Source organism: Aotus nancymaae, unplaced genomic scaffold (genome assembly GCF_030222135.1).
Source record: "Aotus nancymaae isolate 86718 unplaced genomic scaffold, 86718_ANA_hifiasm-v0.15.2.pri h1tg000040l, whole genome shotgun sequence".
NCBI lineage: Eukaryota > Metazoa > Chordata > Mammalia > Primates > Aotidae > Aotus > Aotus nancymaae.
This window is the reverse complement of record NW_026988454.1, coordinates 10,969,022-10,984,243: the sequence shown is the minus strand read 5'-3', so window position 1 is coordinate 10,984,243 and position 15,222 is coordinate 10,969,022. Positions and strand designations below refer to the sequence as shown.

The following is a 15,222-nucleotide window of genomic DNA, read 5'->3' as shown; positions in this document are numbered from 1 at the left end:
GTTCTCTTGAGTAGATACTTAGAAGTGGAATCTGCCTGGACATGTGATTTCTGTGTAACATGTGAAGAAACTGCCACACTGTTTTACAAAGTGGCTGAACCATTTTACATTCTTACAAGCGGTGTTACTCTCCACACCTCACCTGCACAAACCTTTTGTCTTTTGCATCGTAGCCATTTTTGTGGATGTGCCTGGGGTTTTACTTTGCATTTCCCTAATAATAAATGATGCTGTGCATCTTTTAATGTGTGCATATATACCTTTTTTGGTGAAATGTCTATTCAAATCTTTTGCTCATTTTAAAATTGGATTGCTTTTGTCTTCTTGAGTTTTAAGGGTTCTTTATATATCATGAATATGTGTCTTTTATCATATATGTGATTTGCAGATATTTTCTCACAGGCTGTGGCTTATCTTTTCATTTGCTTAAAAGTGTCTTTTGAAGCAAAGAAAAAAAAAGCTTTAATTTTGCTGAAGTCCAGCTTACTATTTTTAAAAAGCACTTGTGCTTTTGGTGTGAAATTGCCTCATTTTTGAAAGACACTTTCACTGTATATAGAATTTTACTTTGACAGTATTTTTTTTTTCTTCAGTTCTTAAAAGATACTGGTCCACTGTCTTCTGGCTTTCATTATTTTGACAAGAAGTCTTTTTTATTTTATTGTCCTTTATATAATGTGTTTTTTTCTGACTCTTTTAAGATTTTTCTCCTCTTTCCGCCATCTTTACACACCGCCACAGTGGTGCACATGAATGTCCTGGCTGATGCTCTCGAGAGCATCAACAATGCTGAAAAGAGACGCCAACGCCAGGTTCTTATTAGGCTGTACTCCAGAGTCGTCATCCGGTTTCTCACTGTGATGATGAAGCATGGTTACATTGGCGAATTTGAAGCATTGATGGTCACAGAGTTGGGAAAATTGTTGTGAACCTCACAGGCAGGCTAAACAAGTGTGGCGTGATCAGCCCCAGATTTGATGTGCAACTCAAAGATCTAGAAAAATGGCAGAATAATCTGCTCCCATCTTGCCAGTTAGGTTTCATTGTACTGACAACCTCAGCTGGCATCATGGACCATGAAGAAGCAAGATGAAAACACACAGGAGGGAAAATCCTGAGATTCTTTTTCTAGGGATATAATACACATTTACAACAAACAAGCGAACCAAAAAAACCCAACAACAACAACAAAATTTTTCTCTAACTTTGGTTTTAAGAAATTTGATTATGATGGGACTGGTGTAGTTTTCTTTTGCTTGGGTTTTATTGACCTTTTATATCTGTAGATTTACAGTTTTTATCAAATTTGGAAAAAATTCAGGTCATTTTTTTCTTCAGATATTTGTTCTGTCTTCTCTTTTTTTTTTTTTTTTTTTTTTAACAACAGCTCTAATTAAATATATATATATTAGACCTCCGAAATCTTTCTTTCTCTTCATGGTTTATTGTTTCTTTGGGCTGTGGCTTCAATTTCAGGTTTATTCGTCTTCATTTAAAAATTACCCTTAAATCTATCCAGTGAAAAAAGTGAAAATGTATTTTTCACATGTGTCATTAAAGTTTATATCTTTAGAAGTTCAATTTGGGTTATTTGGTATAGTTTCCATATCTCTACCTTAAGATGCACATTTTTCTATATATTTTTTGAACATATGGAATCTAATTAAACCAATTTAATATTGTTGACCATCAGTTTCATCATCTTTGTTGTTTTGTGTGTATTTCAATTGATTAATTTTTCCTCTTCATTTGGGGTTTTTTGTTTTTATTTGCTTTTGTTTTTGTTTGCTCCTCTGGCAGTTTTTATTGTGTGCCAGACATTGTGAATTTTGCCTTGTTGGTGACTGAGTATCTTTCTTTTTATTCCTGTAATAGATTGAACTTTGGTCTGAGACCCAGGCATATTACTGAAACAGCTTGATCCTTTTGGGTGTTACTTTAAGCTTTGGGAGGTGGGACAGGGTGAGCAGCATCTGCACTGATTCTACCCACTTTTCAGGCAGATTTCTTCCAATGGCTCTGCACAGTTTTCCCTCTCTGGCTGGTGGGAGCAGGAACTCTTCTGTGTGAGCCCTGAGGATTCGTCTTCTAATCCTTTTGGGGGCTACTTTCCCCATTCTCACATGGTTTCTTCATACACACAGGCTGAACATTACTGAGTACGGGAGGGGAGACTGTGCCAATACCAGCAGCTTTCTCGTTGGGTAGCTTTCCCTGTCTCTTGCTCCTCCTTGAAAATACCAACCTCTACTGACCTCTGATTCCCAGCTCCATTTCCAGACTCCACCTGGTTTCCACCCTGAACCACCACTCTTCCCCTCTTCCCGCCCGCCCTCCCCGGCCCCCCGCAACAAACTACACACTGTGGCTCATTCCAGGCAGTTTACTGGGGCAGTCAGAGGGTTCACCTGGTTTGTTTCCCGTCTCTCAGGGATCAGGATCTTTGCTGATGGTTAGTGTTTTGAAAATGGTTGCACTAGTGATCTTGTCCAGATTTTTATTTTATTTTTTTTAAGGGGGAAAGTAAAAACAGTCCCTGTGACAGCAGTGAATGAATATTAGCAGAATAGAATCTAACAAAAGGGAAAAAGTATTTTGATTTCTCTTCATAGCTGTTACGGACAGAATATGTATACCTTCCTTGAGTTTTGTTGGATAAACATAGTGCTAGACATCATTTATGTGCAGTTTTTAAGTAAAGAAATATGGAAGCCCCTTTATACAGTATAGAATCCATCTCATCACCATGAAAACCTTTGTTCTTGTGTGATATAAATTATTGGAAACCGTTTTGTGTCGTTATGCAGAAGTTATTTTTAGTGTGTTGTTTCGTTAGGTGGGTCTTTACTTAAAAATCTTATTTAGTCCCATGGTAGGAGTATCTTTGTTAGTGTGATTCCAAAGAGAATATAATTTGGGATTTTATTAGTGTAAAAAGAATTACCATAAACTTTACCTTCCAGTAGACTATATTTAAATGTGATATAGTACTTTTTCTAGCCACATACTCTTTTTGGACTTCATTATAGCAGAATCAAACTATGTTCTTCCATTTGTTCCAAATTTCTCTCTATTTTCTATCTAGATGGCTACTGACTCAAGTATATATGACAGTACATTTACGTTTTTTCAGTTAAAGTTGATAAATCCATTTTAATGCTATTGAATTGCTTAATGAATGAAAGATTTAGATGTGTCTTCAGAGCTTATGTTTCTGTAAAGTGAAATATCCTGAGAGCACTAGTAGTGTTAATAAAGTTACCAGGTTGTGATTTAAGAACTTTTCTGTTTTGTAGTTCTGTAATTACTGTTTCTATACTTACCAGGTGACGGAGTCATTTGAAAGTTCTCAGCTGACAAGTATTTCAACCTTGCAAAGATTATATATATTGTATCATGTATTACAGTACAAGCCTCAAGTAACTGCTGAGATGCCTATGTGGAAACTTACCTTTCTAGGTCAGGTTCCAGTGAATCTTGTTTTCGTTATACAGAATATGGTGTTAGGTGAACTGACTCAGCTTTAAACTCCTCATATCCTGCCATAGGGAGAAATTACCTGCCCCACTGATGAGTTTGGGAGTTTGGAAGGACAGGTCAGTGCTGCTTACATTCCTTGCTGCTGGGGGAGTATTGGAAATTACTACTTGATATACCTGAATTTGAGCTTGTCAGTGGTCCAGGGACATTAGTAATGTGCATGAAATATAAACATGAATTATTCAATGTTCCTTCCCTTTTTAAAATTATTTTTATTTTTGGAGACAGGGTTTCACTCTTTCACCCAGGCTGGAGTGCAGAGGTACGATCATAGCTTGGCTATGGCTTGGCTTCCCAAAGTGTTAAGATTACATGCATGAGCCACCACACCCAGCCTGGTTCTTCCTTTTAGATACTGATTGCAGTGTGGCCTTTCCTTTTTTGCCACCTAAGTTAAAAGACTTTAAGGACAGTATCTGTAAAAATTTAGTATTTCCCATTAAACATTCATTATGATTTTTTTTTAATGCTTAGATCCATAGTCATAGTGTCATTATAATTTGCTAAGTATATGTGTAAAAGAATCATTGAGGGTTGAGTGTGGTGTCTCATGCCTGTAATCAGCACTTTGGGAGGCCAGGGTGGGTGGATCACCTTAGGTCAGGAGTTCGAGACCATCCTGGCCAACATGGTGAAACTTTGTCTCTACTAAAAATACAAAAATTGACTGGGTGTGGTGGCACGTGCCTGTAATCCCAGCTACTTGGGAGGCTGAGGCAGGAGAATCGCTTGAATCTGGGAGGTGGAGGTAGCAGTGAGCTGAGATCACACCATTGCCCTCCAGCCTGGGCAACAAGAGCCAAATTATGTCTCAAAAGAAAAAAAAAAAAGAATCATTTAGCTCCTTTCTGTGTGCCAGGCGATGTGCTAGTCATTGGGGATACAGAGATGAAACCACACAGTGCTCTTCTTGTAGGAGTTGTCTGGTTTAGTGGCAGGTTCACTCGTAGAGAGTGCAATGTAACATACCTTGCACTGTTGTGGCTGAGGATCTGCATGATCCCAAGCAGGGATCCCTGGAGAGTAGGGACAGCCTTTGAGATGGTGGGGGGACCAGTGCAGCAGCCTGGAGCCTGGCACTCCGGGGAAAGACTGGCAGCTTTCAGAGTACCCAGGAGCTTAGATTTCAGCCTGAGGCAGTGAAGAGCCCTTGACATACAGAAGAATATATAGATATTGGTTTATACTTTTAGGGAAAATCTCTTTTATTATTTTAGAGAGGGTCACAGATATTAAATCATTTCACTCATTGGAAGAAACAAGTTAATGGTAAATCTAGTTAGTGTTTATTTTACTGTTTACATTTTAGCATAAACATCTGTGTAATCATGGCAGTTGAGTGAAGCCACTCTGTTTTTGTTGGTTTAACTCATGACTTGGCAAAAACTGGAGAGGTATTTAATTTCTTGAGACTTCTAGTCACCGTCCTCCCTTGTCTGCTCCTGAAGGTGACCAGTGCTGGAGTACTGTTAGGAAGCACCAACTTGGTCTCATCATCTAAGATTGCTTCAGGCCCACATGACCTGTGGTCAGGATGGATGATTGATGTCTTTCTTTTGAGGGGTGGTAGTAAAGTGGGGCGTAGGGGGGATTATTAACCAGCTAGTTAGCTGGATCAGGACATGGAGTCTCTGCCGTTCTTCACATCAAATATATGGAATCAAGCATTCAAAAACAAAAAGGAGTTAAGGCACGTACATCCTTTTCTCTTAGGATAAACTGTAACCCAGGTCATCTAAGTTTACAAAATAGACACAATTTAGGAATGTATGATGAATTTATAGATGATGAAAATCAAATAAATTGTTTTGTTATGTGTATATTTCTGTAGAAATGCACATATATATAATGCAGTCATTGCTATATATTATCTTTTAAATTCTTCAATTTGGCATCATTTGCTGGCTTCCTGTTAGCTAGGATTGTAGTTTGCTGTACGCCACGTCGTTCCCACTCTTTAGTGTCCTTCCCATCTCATCCTATCAGGTTTTGATTAAGACTACATTACTGTTATGTTATTATGTCTTCTTAACTCTTGTTCACTACTAAGCTAAATATTGCATTATCATATACTGTAAGACTATAATAACTTTTAGTTTTGCTTGGAGTTTCATTACCTTGTTTTTTTTTTTTCACATGCTTTTCTTTGAACCTCTGACTGGGCTTCCTGTGCCCTCCAACAACTGAGCAGTGCTGTCTTCATGCGGCCATAACTGCCAGAGAAGTTTTCCTGCTCCAGTATTTTTTCTTAAGAGACATCCTTCATGCCTGTAATCCCAGCACTTTGGGAGGCCAAGGTGGGTGGATCACAAGGTGAGGAGAGCGAGATCAGCCTGGTCAACATGGTGGAACCCCACCTCTACTAAAAATACAAAAATTAGCCAGGTGTGGTGGTGCACACCTGTAATCCCAGCTACTCAGGAGACTGAGGCAGGAGAATCGCTTGAACCCAGGAGGTGGAGGTTGCAGTGAGCCAAGATCACACCACTGCACTCCATCCAGCCTGGGCAACAGAGCGAGACTCCTTCTCAAAAAAAAAAAAAAAAGATCCCTAGTCTCCACCCCAGTTTGGAGTGGTTGTTCATGCAGGAGGTAGATGTGTGCAGCCATCTCATGGGACGTCCTTTCCTTTTTTTCTTACTCTTCTGTTCGCCTCATGTGTGGATCTCCCGATTCCTAAATCACTTATCATTTTGATTGTGCACATCTTACAGTAGCTTCTTGAGAAAGTGTGAATGGGAGGTAAATCTTTTTAGACCTTGTATTTTTCAAAACACCTTTACAGTATACCCTCATATTTAAATTGATTGACTTAAATATAACAAGCCTGCATGGAGCTAATTTTCTCTAAGAATTAAAAAATAAAACCGTTTGACTTCTGGGATTACTGCTTTAGATATTTCCTGTTGCTGTGGAGAAATTAGATGCCGGTGTGACACTGCCCCTTTCTTTATATGTGATCCTGGAAGCTGTTATGGTTTTTGCCTGTGATGCTCTGAAATAGTGCTGTGTGTCTCTTTGAGTCTTTTCCTGCTTCATTGTGCTGGGCTGTAAGTTTGCACTGTTTTTCATTTTGGGGCAATTATCTTATATAGTTATTTGGTAATTTATTTCTATCCTTTTATTTATCTACTTTCTTATTCCGGTACTCCTGGGTGTTGGATATATTAGATTGATTGATTGATCTTTTGTCCATTAATTTTTCTGTTCCGTTATTGTTTTCCGCTAGGAGATAACCTTGACTTTATCTGCCAATCTGACTGTTAAATTATCTTGCTTTTCTCTTTATATTTTTTAACTCGAAGTGTTTTTCTTTATACATAGTTCCTTTTTTAATAGCATTCTTTATTTCCTGTATATCACTTTTCCTCTCTTAAGCAGCATGTTATTATTTTTTACAATGTTTCTTCTATTCCTGGCATTATCTGTTTTTTTTCTGAATTACCTTTTTACTTTTTACATCTGTTTTAGGCAGGAGGCTTCCTTAAGTGTGAGAATCGGCCGGGCGTGCTGGCTTATGCCTGTAATCCCAGCACTTTGGGAGGCCAAGGCGGGTGGATCACAAGTCCAAGAGTTTGAGACCAGCCTGACCTACATACTGAAACGCCGTCTCTACTAAAAACACAAAAGTTAGCTGGGTATGGTGGTGCGTGCCTGTAACCCCAGCTACTTGGGAGGCTGAGGCAGGAGAATCTCTGGGAGGCGGAGGTTGCATGAGCTGAGATCTCGCCACTGCACTCCAGCCTGAGCGACAGAGTGAGACTCCATCTCAAAAAGAAAAAGTGTGAGAATCTTTGTTCCTATTTAAGGGTGAGGTGCATTAAAAGGCTCATTGGGAGTGGTGGGTGCCTGTAATCCCAGCTACTCGGGAGGCTGAGGCTGTCGCATGAGCCTGGGAGGTGGAGGTTGCAGTAAACCGAGATCACACAACTGCACTCCAGTCTGGGCAACAGAGTGAGACCCTGTCTCACAAAAAAAGAAAAAAAAATGCTGATTGGAAGCCTTTGGAGAGGTAGGCATTTCTTTGGGGTTATCATGTGATCAGCCAGCTTTTTCACTGGGGACTTCCTCATGTGAAATCTTTTCTCTGGAGTAGTTTATTCTCCTCCAGAGAAGACACCTGTCGTGTTCTGCTTGGAGGACCTGGTGGGTGATGTCTAAGCCTGGCTGGGCTGGGGGCTTAGGGTCTCAGTGTCCAGTACTTGCTCTTACTGTACCGTGTGGCCATTTCACACACCACCTCATCCTTGTGAGCCCTAGTCATTTCTGGTTTCGTGTCTACAACGGAAGAGGGATGGTGGTGGTCTGATGCTTTGATTTTATGGACTCTTGATTTAAATCTGGTTTTGGTCTGGTGGTCTCCAGTTCTTGAGCTGTTCGGGTTATACCAGGTTGTTGATTTATTCCTTCTTGTTACCCAATTTCCTGCGCCCCTCAGCCTATTAGGATTGACCTTCCTTTTCTCATTCCTCTGTCTGCTTTCCATCTACATATATTGTTAGCACTATTATTTCCATTTACAAATCACTTCAAAACTTCATTTTATGAAAACAATCATTTTATTACCTCTCCCCATTTCTTGAGGTCAGGAAGTTGGGAGGGGTGGGGTTCTGGCTGGGCTTCTCTCACCTGGTTGTGGACAGGCAGTGGCTGGAGTTGGGAGGGGATTGGTTGAGCGTCTCCAGGAAGTTATCAGGACACACCTTGGAGATAGGAAACAGCACAGCAGGGCCATGCTCCCACAGCAGCTCCTCGCAGCTCCAGAGTGGGAGGGAGCCATGGCAGGGGCGCTAGCTTAATAATCATTGGAACTCATTCTCTCTCCACCTTCTTGGACCTCTTCACATTTCTCCTTAGCTGTCTTATCAGAATGGAATTTCAGATCTCACTTCTGCCCCACAGTGCTCTTTCTCAAACACTGGTACCAAAACGCTGGAAAAAAGGGCATTCTGGTTAAGTGAGAAATGTCCTAGGACCTGCTTGGTGTTTACTGACTTATTAGGAAGTTGATACTGAAATGTGAAGGGTTTGTGACAGTGACTCAGTGTTACTAGAAAGCAGAAGTAAAGCGAGGAACATAGGAATCCACAAGTGCTGGGTGTCGGGTAGTGGGTGGGGTGTAGTTGTGGATGAAGCATCAGTATGAAACATGAAATCCTAACATTTAGCTTAGGCTAAAAGGAGTTTATTTCTTTCCTTCCGTTTCCTTTTCCTTTTTTAGAGAGGGTCTCACTCTGTTGCCCAGGCTGGAGTGCAGTGGTGCAATCATGGCTCACTACAGCCTCAACCTCCCTGGGCTCAGGTGACCTTCCCACTTCAGCCTCCTGAGTAGCTGGGACTACAGGCATGCACCAGCACATCTGGCTAATTTTTTTGTATTTTTTTGTTGAGACGGGGTTTCACCATGTTGCCCAAGCTGGTCTTGAACTCCTGGACTCAAGCAATCCACCCACATCAGCCTCTCAAAGTATTGTGATTACAGATGTGAGCCACTGCACCCAGCCAGTAGTTTATTTTCATACAGAGACTGTTTTAGAGTAAGACTTCATTTCCAAATAAAAGTTGGTTATTATTAAACATTGCTTCATATATTTTTTAAGTTCAGAAAGAAAGCCTCCATATATTTTAGGCCATTTTGGGATTCTTTCAACCTGTGACTCTTAAGGTCAGCTACATTTTTATTGACAGCAATCCTGGAAGAAAAGCAAAGTGAAGAGAAGTAAGAATATAATGTTGTGATTCTGTTAAAATTACTTAAAATATTTGAAATTGATAATACTTTTTGGAATATTTCTTTCCAAAATCAATGTGATGACATCCTCTGTGTTGATAAACATAGTTAGCAAGCATTTTTGTACTTAGTGTTTGTGTATAAATTGTAAAGGAAGGATTTTTAATTCAGAGAAAGAATTCGTGTTTGAAAGACAATATATGAATCTGGAAGAAGTAAAAGTAAATCTTTAAACTCTAATTGCAAGGCTGTCTGCTCATATTTAATTGACACACGTTTAAACATTAGTTGTAATGGATTGTTTGCCATTTAACTGACATTAAAGACCTCAGTTAACTCATGTTTTTATATTACATTGGCTGTTTATTTTTTTGTTAATTTCCCTTTAGTGTTCAGCTTCCCATACATTAAAAGTTTTGCTTTTCATAAACAACTACTGTGTCTTGAATCTCTTTTTATTATTAAAACTTTCGCACATGTATTGGGTTTAATTGCATATACTTTTTGTAGCCTGAAAATGTGAACCATATGATAATAAAACTTAAACATCTGCACATTGCTACAAAACACAGCTCTGTAAGGGAACTCATAGCTTAGTACCATCATCCTGTCCAAGTCACCCTCAGAGATGTGACTGTGCCCTGCCTGGCTCATCTTGGATCAGAACAATGCCTGCTTCTGGGTTTGTTGTCTGGGAATTAAAAGCAAAGCTGAAGCAGAACCTTTACTGCTTTCATTTCATGATGTGATGTCCTGTTGCACCAGGTAATTTTCTGTAACAGTATGCCTGCCTCCTGCGATTTTTCTGTCAGTTTTTGTTAGTTTCTGGCAAAATTCCTTAACTTGGAAGGCTTTTGTCTTTGATCTGTGAGGACTCATGGGGAAGGAGAAGAAATCTGGGGAGGCTCTCTAGCTCTTCCTTTTGGAGTTACCTAATTTTAATTCTTACCACTTACTTGTCCTCGGGTTTCGGGGCCTCAGGTTTGTTAGTCACTCTGACCTTCCTCTCAACCCCTTAACTTGTCAAGTAGGTAACACCTGTGTGGGAAGGTATTGGATTTTTAGTTACTAGAGGGACACATCTTGTTTCTTGAATAGGCTCGTGCTAATTGTTATTAAATACAAAATTTTATTTCAGTTCTAATTATTTAATAAAAAGCTTTTTAAGTCTCCAAAGTTTGATTGCCTAATTATTTTTAAGCTTATTCAAAGCATAAACCTCCTGCACAGTAAAATCGTCAGCATAAGAGACAGCAGGGGCTGGTAGTTAGGCCCTTGGATTTGAATCTGGCTCTCGCACTTGGGCAGGTTGTTTTCGTTTCTTGTGCTTCAGTTTCCTTGCCTACAAAATGGGACAAAAGAACCTATGTCTTAGGTTAAGATTAGCATGTGATGTGCTTGGAGCATTGCCTGGCTCATAGTAATTACTCAGCAAATGCTTGCTGTTGCTCTTGCTATGACTGTTATTATTAAAGAACGTTAGATACTTCTACACAGACTACAGTATAGTTATCTGGACCTCATTTTTTTTAAGGCCAGTGCTACCATTTTTAAAGGAAACAACTCTCAGCATAATGGTAATAAAAACGATTAAACAGGGTTAAAACACAAACTGGCGGTTCATTATATGTACTTTATATTAATAAAATGATGTAGGCTGGGCATGGTGGCTCACGCCTGTACTCCCAACGGAGGCTGAGATCAGAGGATCTCTTAAGCCCAGGAGTTTGAGAGCAGCCTGGGCAACATAGCAAGACCCTCATCTCTACAAAAAATGAAAGATTAGCCAGGTGTGGTGGTGTGCCTGTGGTCCCAGCTACTCAGGAGGCTGAGGTGGGAGGATGGCCCTAGCCCAGGCGGTCCAGGCTGTGGCTGTGATACTGGCACTGCACTCCAGCCTTGGTGACAGAGAGACAGAGAGAGAGAGAGAGAGACCCTGTCTCAAAAAAATATTTTTTTAAAAAGCAAAATATAAGATGAGGGGCACCTGTTTTTCTTCCATTCTAGAGAGATAATTACACCTAATATTTCTATTTCCTTTTTTCTAGTCATTTTTCTGATATTAGTGCTAGTTTTGTGCCTGTGTTTTCTGCTTTTTTCATTTGACATTACTTGAATTTCCTCAGCCTGTGGAATCTTTTGTTTTGCTTTTTCAAACTTAATGTATTCTCACACTTGTTAGTTATATTAATACATAAGCTTTAGTCATTGATAGGCCCCATTAGCCCTTGTTTATATTATTTACCCTTCAGAGGAGCTTGCTTGAATCTAGAATTGTATCTGTTGAGACTTTATTCTGTTGAGTTGAATAGTACCTATATTATTTTCTGTAATATGTTTTCAAATATACATATGAAATATAATGCAGGTAATTAATTAGTAGCAGATAATAAGTGTGTGCCTGATGGTGATGTTGGGGATAATGGAATATTGTGGAAATGGTCAATATCTTAGTCTTTGTTTCAGTCTAGATGCTTACTGTTTATGTATATAGTTAAAACACTCTAAAAAATCTCATCTATTGGAATTCAGATTTGTCACAACTGGTTTTAGGGTGAAGGTAGCAGAATTATTGCCCAAGGATTTAGCTGGAGACACATTTAGTAATTACAAACCGTGAGCTTGAAGAGTTAGAAGTGAGCTTAAGGGGATAGGATGAAAAACAGACCAGTAATATGCTAAATAATATAAACTGGTGGGCCAGTGATTTAATTTACATATGCCCAATTTGTGTGGTGTTTCAAAGGAACATGTCTGTTGCATTGAGTGAGGTGACTCACATTTCCTGCTGTCTTCATTCATGCATTCGTGGTGGTGCTTGCAGCCTGGGCTGTTTGTTGGGTGCTCTGCTTATCTCAGGGGATTCACTGCAAACCATGGTGAGGGGGAGGGGAAGAAGGGCAAGTGCACCTACCCTTGGAGTCCCTCCCTGGCTGTCTCCTGGCAGCACATCCTCTTGTTTCTACTAGAAAGTGAATAGTCTTACTTGCAAGTAGTTTAGGCTGCCGGAGGAGCTGTCTTACCTGCCAGCTCTGGACGTTTCATTTTCTGTTGGTCTGAATGCATGTGCAAGCTTAGGAGCTTGCCCACTGCAGCATCCAGCACTGCTGGTTTGCCCGTGTTTCTGGAGAATGGTGACTCGCGCTTCAGTCACTTTCAGCACACTTCAGCATGTTGAGCCATCTGAAAGGGAGGGACATTGGTGCATTTTACTGCTTTATTCCTTTTTTTTTTTTTTTTTTTTTTTTGAGACAGAGTCTCGCTCTGTGGCCAGGCACCAGGCTGGAGTGCAGTGGCACAATCTCGGCTCACTGCAGTCTCTGCCTCCTGGGTTCAAGCAATTCTCCTGTCTCAGCCTCCCGACTAGTTGGGACTACAAGTACACGCTACCACACCCAGCTAGTATTTTTTAGTAGAGACAGAGTTTCACCATGTTGGCCAGGATGGTCTTGATCTCTTGACCTCGTGATCCACCCGCCTCGGCCTCCCAAAGTGCTGGGGTTACAGGCGTGAGCCACCGCGCCCGGCCTGCTGCTTTATTCCTATGCACCTGGACCTTTTATGATCTTCACTGACCAGTTCCTTCCCTATAGCCTGGATTAGAGAACAGCAGCCCGTATTAATGACAGTCGGACATGCGCGTTCTTACAATCAGAGAAACATGCCATACAAATAATTGCTCATTTTTTGCCTCCATGTATTCTGCTCCTGTAGCTTCTCCTCCCTCAGCCTCCTGGGTAATTGGGATTACAGGCACGTGCCACCATACCTGGCTAATTCTTGAATTTTTTTTTTAGTAGAGGCAGGGTTTCACCATGTTGGTCAGACTGGTCTCAAACTCCTAACCTGGTGATCTGCCCACCTTGGCCTCCCAAAGTGCTGGGATTACAGGCGTGAGCCACCGTGCCCGGCCTAATTTTATGTTTTTAGTAGAGATGGGGTTTCTTCACGTTAGTCAGGCTGGTCTCAAACTCCCGACCTCAGGTGATCCACCTGCCTCAGCCTCCCAAAGTGCTGGGATTACAGACATGAGCCACTGTGCCCGGCCCATATTTTATTCTTATTACTCTTGATTATTTCACTCCCTTACCTATTCTGGTTGCTTTGCAAAACCCCTCTAAGTCAGGTCAGCCACACTGTGTCTCTCCTGTGTCTTCTGTGAAACACTGCTGGGGCCAAATTTCACAACTATGGCTATTGGCAGTTTTGCTACAAATGGTGGTCAAGGTGAAGTGAGGATTACATCTTTTTGCGGTTATGAAGATTCCAAGCAAAAGAGAAGATGATGCATTTAAACCGTCACAAGATAATACATGTTAATCTTCAAAAAGTTTTGGGAAGTCGTCATGGCTACACTATACAGTCAGTATATATATTGAAATTCTAAAGTTTTACTCACAAGTAGATAGCCATTAAGTAAGGACACTGAGGTCACACGTATTTGGGCTTTAATCCCAATTGGGCCACCCGATAGTTGTGTGACTGTGGCCAAATTGCTTAACATCTCTAAGCCTCACTTTCCCCATCTGTAAAATGGAGATGATAATCCACCTCACAGGCTAGCCTGAGGAGTCAGTGAGACTCCCCTAGACTTCAGTATTGAAATTAGCAATGTTGGCTAATTTCTTCTTAATTGCACACTGAATAAATGCCTTGTCGAGAGGTGATGGTGGAAATAGTTGAGGTGGTGGTGGGAGTAGCAGTAGCAGTAGTAGATGTATGCTACCTCCTGGGTGATGGGAATCTTCTCTATTGCTGCCATGTGGGAGAATGATAGGAAATAGTGATGTAATATTTAATCAGAGGCATCTAAGCTTATGGTTGATACCTTTGGTATAATTCTTGCCAATTAATCTGATTTTTAACCTTTACAATGAATGTAACATTTCTTATACAGAAAGTATTTAATTCAGTGAATACTTAGGAGCACTTGTTCTGTTACTGGGCTTACTATTTTGGGAACAAAAATATGAATAGGAGGTGGTGTTTGTCCTTAGAGAACTTGAGATCCAGTGAGTTGTAGAGTCAATGGACTGGTTAAAGAATTTATATATATAAATATATGGAGTCTTGCTCTGTTGTCAGGCTGGAGTGCAGTGGCATGATCTCGGCTCAGTACACCCTCTGCCTTCTGGGTTCAAGCGATTCTCCTGCCTCAACCTCCTAAGTAGCTGGGACTACAGGTGCATGCTACCACGCCCGGCTAATTTTTTGTATTTTTAGTAGAGATGGGGTTTCACAATGTTAGCCAGGATGATCTCGATTGCCTGACCTCCTGATCCGCCCACCTGAGCCTCCGAAAGTGCTGGGATTACAGGCGTGAGCCACTGTGCCCGGCCCTAACTTTTTTTTTTTTTTTAGAGGGTCTCACTCTGTGGCCCAGGCTGGAGTACAGTGGCAGCATCATAGCTCACTGCAGCCTGGAACTCCGGGCTCAAGCAGTTGGCCCACCTCAGCCTCCCGGGTAGCTAGTGCTACAGGCACACACCACCACGCCCAGATAATTTTTAAAAACCTCTTTTGTAGAGACAGGGTCTCATCATGTTGTCCAAGGTGGTCTTGAATTCTTGGCCTCAAGCCATCCTCCTTCCTCAACCCCCCAGAGTGCCAAGATTACAGATATGAGCTGCTATGTCAGGCCTTTTCCTGACATAGGAACTTTTTAACCCTTGTTTTATTTTATATTTTTGCTCTGTTGCATTTACTAACTGAAATTAAGTATCATAAGTGGCTTTTCATGGCTAATCGTATTTCACAGCCAAGATGATTAATAATTATAACTATAATAGTAACAACAACTAACATTGATTGAGGGTTTACTTATGAGCTAGGCACTTTTGTAAGCATGTTACATGTCTTAACTCATTTAATTTTCACGACATTCCTCCGAGGGCTGTTATTAGTCTTGTGAGTCCTGTTTCCTCATGAGGCTCTGAGGAGCAGTAACTTGA

The 15,222-nt window shown here is 40.8% G+C and overlaps 1 protein-coding gene and 1 pseudogene across 7 annotated transcripts in view; both read left to right on the top strand.

The window, feature by feature from the left end:
- ARID1B (AT-rich interaction domain 1B) overlaps positions 1 to 15,222 on the top strand; it is a 438,832-nt gene that overhangs the window by 199,313 nt on the left and 224,297 nt on the right. The gene's annotated exons all lie outside the window — the stretch shown is intronic.
- On the top strand, positions 573 to 1,132 carry LOC135268399 (small ribosomal subunit protein uS8-like; annotated as a pseudogene).